The 5,196-nt window shown below is 46.0% G+C and overlaps 1 pseudogene; it reads left to right on the plus strand.

The window, feature by feature from the left end:
• Positions 1–3,432: 3,432 nt before the first annotated feature.
• Positions 3,433–4,095, plus strand: LOC108635040 (annotated as a pseudogene).
• The last annotated feature ends 1,101 nt before the right edge of the window (positions 4,096–5,196 follow it).

Consider the following 5,196-nt stretch of genomic DNA (forward strand, 5'->3'; position numbering starts at 1 on the left):
ATAAACAAAATCATACATTTAAATGGGGGAGGTGTGGAAGAGGAGGTTCCAGCTGAGAGCAAGCATGTCTAAGTTACCTGATTAAGGCAGCATTGGTCTTGGGAAATGTCTAGTTCCTCGTGGGAGGTCATTTTCAGTCCAGATGCATGATGGGCTAGATGAAGCTGTGGGAGTGATGCCAGAACTCATATCATGGTTCTCAGAGGTGAGGCGGTAAACTGGAATATATCTCAACCATATATTTACCATTATTTGGGGATATCCGAAAATCATAGGGAATCTCAACATAGGGAATGGAAGGGGCCCTGTGCACTTGAGCCAGGCAAGTGAACACTCACACTACGTGTTTTCATCAAAGCTGTCCAGAGAGTTTCTGAGAAATAAGGGTGATACCCATTGAAGCGAGATGCCAAGACGTCACTGGACTGTCTCTCTCTTTCCGGGATGGGAGCACCAGAACTTGCTCTGTTAAATGGCAGTTTAATTAGGTTGTGTTTAGTGTAATTTGGCAAACTTTAAGGGTGGGCTCAATTTTTACTGTCAGTGGGCTTAATTTTAGGGGTGGTTTGGACAAAAAACAGCACCTGAGAGGGAAGTTGTTGGTCCTTGAGACAAATGAACTTGTACTTTCACCCATGTGGAGAAGATAACCCCAAACACACCGTAAAACAGGTGCTCAAATAGGGAAATACTGCTTAGTTTTACTTGCTTGGGCATTAGTGCTGATGTGATTTGATTATTGTTTGGAGTTGCATATTCTCTAATATAGCCTGGAAATAAAATTATGTGATAAGTTGTGATCATTCAGGGTCAAAATCACCTTCGTAATAACTGCCATTCATTCAATGTACCAAAGCTTGTCTCATACTGTGCCAGGTGATTTACATACATCACACATGTCTGTGGTCCTACACTATAGACTTTTTCAAACAAATTTGCAGATAAAGAAGCTGGAATAAAGAAGGTCAAATTCAAAGCTCATAAATGATAGGAGCTGGACTGAACCCCGGGCACTGAATTCCTCCAGAGCCCATACTGTGCCACTCTCCAGGATGAGGCCAACCTGGGTCACTTCCTCTTTCTGAACATTAGTCAAAAAGGTATTTCACACCTAAATAGAGATTTTCATACCCCAAACACGGTTTTGGAATAAAAAGCCCAGAAATAAGTAACAAAAAATATGAAAATAAATGAAGTACGAATAAAGAAGGAGACAGCATTCAGTGACAATTTATCTACAAAGGAAACGTCAGTAAACCACAAAAGATCAGGGATGCACAAAATCATTTAATTCAGCCCCTTCCTTTCAGAGAGTAAATCTGTTAGAGTGAAGGTTCTACAAGAGGCTGTGTCTGGTCAGTGAAGAGAAGGAAGAGATCACCGTGTTTTCTCTGATAGCACACCACCTATGCTGGGGCCCCTCCCGGACTGCAGCTTCCCCATCACTCCTGGGTCTCAACCATTCTCTGTGAGATTTGGTGCAGGCAGACTAAGACTTTTCAAAGATGTGGCATTTCCCAAGAAGTCTTTCATAGAAGAGACAGGAGTCAAGGTAAAGACAGATGAATGAGGAACTGAAGTCACAGAGAGACTGGCCTGTGTCTGCTCTCAGAAGGCCAAGACAGGCTGCCAGGCTGCACATTCCCTCACTTCTTTTCAGGGCTTGCAAGGACATGGTCTTTGCTCTACATGGGTCACCTTGGGCTGAAAGAAAGTGGAAATCCAGAGTCCCCCAGGAGTCAAGGTGAGGCACCTGAGTCAGGTCATACCCTACACTGAACACAGAGGGCCCCAAGAAGCCTGAATCCTGATGTCATCCCTGAAGGCACAGGTAGGAGCAGACTCGTGTGGCATTCCCAGACTTTCCCTCTCGGCATCACAGGGAGGGAGGAGCTTAGTCTGAGGAGAGCTCCCTTACATAAACAAAGGAGCCCCACACCCTGCCAGGAGTCAAGCTTTGGACGTATGAAACCCCTGACCTCAGAACTCTGAGGAAACCGCACAGAACCTGCCCTTCCTGGCATCCCTTGGATACCTGCTCCCATTGCACATGAGATTTCCTTCTATGATGTCACAAGCAGGTGGGACATGGTCCAAGGGGTATAGCCTAGGGCCAGCAGTGGGATTATTTCCAGGTTTTCCAGAAACCAACTGAATACCCTGAAGACGAAGGGAACCACACACCCCATAACCATATGATTCATCTCATCCTCTGCCTCAGAAGACCAGGGACGGGTATCGGATGAGGAGAATCTTACTTTCTCCTCAGGGTCTCACGGAGATGCTTGCCCTACTATAAGAAAAGTATAGTAGTAGAAGGGGGACCTAAGGGGAAGGGAGGGTAGAATTTCAGGCCACAACAGAGGTCAAAGCAAGGACTGAGGGATCATCTACCAATAAAAAGAAGTGATAATGAATCCAGCCCTGGTCCTTATAGCCCTTGAAGAACCAGGGCAGAGCTATCAAGCTGAAGTTCCACCAACATTTATTTGTATCAGGTGTGTGTCGGAGGTGAAACCCTTAGTATGAAGGTGCAGATACCATTCCAAGAAAGGGGTGGGGACACCAGGCCCTATGGGGAACCAAAGGAAGCACTCTTAATTCGTGTTGAGGACTCCAGAGGCAGGGTGTGCACTCAGTACTGGGTGATAACTAGTGACTGAGGTGATGCGGTGAGGACCTCTTCACTTCTCAGAAATCCCAGGGAGCTTTGTGATGCCAACTACAGAACAGCAGAGGGAATAGGTCCTATGACTGGCCACTAGTTGGGTTGGTGGTCTTGAATGTGAAATAACAGATGCCTCTGTGTAGGAGACTACCAGCCCCTTCTGTCACCCCAGCATGCCTGAGGCAGGGGTAGCAGGATGCAGCCTAAAGATCACTCTAATTTCCTTCAATATGTTTCCCAAAGGACAGGCTGATTAAGAGAATAGGAACCCTGGGGGTTTTCAGAACAGTGCCCTCAAGAAAACCACAAATGTAGCCTTCCTGATAACCAAGGTGGTATTCCCCTGCTGCAGCTGCACACTCAACCTTCGTCATCCTGTGGGCCCTTATCACCTGCCCTCCTACTCACACTTCTAATCATTGTCCCCAGAGCAGTCATCATGCTCGGGGTCAGTCTCATAAGCTCTGCATCCGTGAGAAATGCCACCAGGCCGATATGAGCCCCAGAGTCACAAGGGAGTTCAGCCCACTGCAGTAATGGAAGAGCTTCCCTCTACCTCTTCTCTTTTAGAAGATAAGTCACAGAGCTCATCAGCTACTGGGTCAAATAGCACTTCCCAGGGGTCTTTGGAAGCCCCATCTACTACCAGCACTTTTTCAACTACTGCTGACCCAACATCTGATGAAGAAGATAGCAGTCAAGATGAGGAAGATTCACGTTCCTCATCTTCTACCGAAAACACCTACCGTGATACTCTGAACAGCATGACAAGTTTGTTGGAGCAGTTCCTTCTGTGTAAGTATAAAATGAAGCAGCCCATCATGAAGGAAGACATGCTGAAGATTATCCACCCAAGATACCATCACCGATTTGCCGAGATTCTCAAGAGAGCCTCTGAACACATCGAGGCTGTCTTTGCAGTTGACTTGAAGGAAGTTGACTCAACCATCCACTCCTATGACCTCGTCAGCAAACTGAACCTGCCCAACAATGGGAGGGTGTGGGATGGTAGGGGCTTACCTAAGACTGGTCTCTTGATGACAGTTCTGGGTGTGATCTTCGTGAAGGGCGGCTGTGCCGCTGAGGAAGACATCTGGAAATTCTTGAATATGATGGAGTATATGCTGGGAGAAAACACTTCATCTACGGAGAGCCCAGGAAGCTCATCACCAGAGACTTAGTGACAATGAAGTACCTGGAGTACCGCCAGGTTGCCCACAGCGATCCTCCACGTTACGAGTTCCTGTGGGGCCCACGAGCCCATGCTGAAACCAGCAAAATGAAAGTCCTGGAATTTTTGGCAAAAGTCAATGATACGGTCCCAGTGCCTTCTCATCACAATATGAAGAAGCTTTGTGAGATGAGGAGGAGAGAGCTCGAGCCACAGTTCCAGCCAGGCCTGGCACCACTGTCCCTTCCAGGCATGATCCACTGCCACGTCCAGCAGCTTCTCCCACCCCTACCGAAGACGAAGACTTTTAAAAGATCATCCAGATAAGAAAATGTGACATCAAAATAGGGACTTTTGCCGAAATGGGAAGCAATCCCGCAATAAAACTGCTGGGACAATGGAATGAAAAAATAAAATGAAAAAAGTTTCAAAACATGATCAACCTTGATTGTTCTCCATCTTTTCGTCTTCTGTTTTGTAAAATAAATAATTTATACCTCGATATGCTTCTTGAAAAATGCAGGAGGTATTAAACCTTAACAAGTTAGACCTCTTACTGTCTTCATTTATTTTTTGAGCACCTGCTCTTTGAAAGGCTCTATGCTAGTTCTGGTGAGGCTAAGATCAAGACCTAGCCTATCCCCATACAACTTTAGAAAGAAGGAGCTGCAATCACATAAGCAAGATCCTGAGATAGCCTTTAGGAATGACAGGAACGTAAAAAGACTATCCAGGAAGAAATCTCTACCTGGGGTAACGTACGGATCTGTTAGGCTCTCCACAACAAAACCCCACAGAATGGGTGGCTGAAACAAGGAAATTTATTTTCTCAGAGTTCTAGAGGCTGCAAGTCCAAGGTGAGGGCTGGTTTACCTGAGGCCTCTCCCCTTGGCTGCCAGGTGGCTACCCTCTTCACTGGCATTCCTTTTGAGTGCATATATCCCTGGTGCCTCCTTTTGTGTCTCAATTTCTTCTGATAGTCACACTGGGTTATGGCCACCCTAATGACTTCATTTTAACTCAACCATCTCTTTAAACCTTATTTCTAACTACAGTTGCATTCTGAAGTACTCGAGTTATGCCTTCAATATGCATTTGTGGAGGGGACACAATTTGTCCCCTAACAGACAGAAATCTAAGGTGTCTCTGCTCTTATCTCAATGCAGGAGATTCCGTGCACAGACTGGTATTCTATGCACATCATCTCCAGGGAGTTTCTGAGATGTAAGGGTGAACTCCCTTGAGGTGTGTAGGGAAGAAAGACATTCCCTCTTTATCCCTTTTGAATTCTTGTGGTTAGACTACTAGTAAACTTGACACAAGACAGGGTAACAGGAAACAAAGAGACAAATTGCAA

The sequence above is a fragment of the Capra hircus genome, unplaced genomic scaffold (genome assembly GCF_001704415.2).
Source record: "Capra hircus breed San Clemente unplaced genomic scaffold, ASM170441v1, whole genome shotgun sequence".
In the NCBI taxonomy this organism is placed as follows: domain Eukaryota; kingdom Metazoa; phylum Chordata; class Mammalia; order Artiodactyla; family Bovidae; genus Capra; species Capra hircus.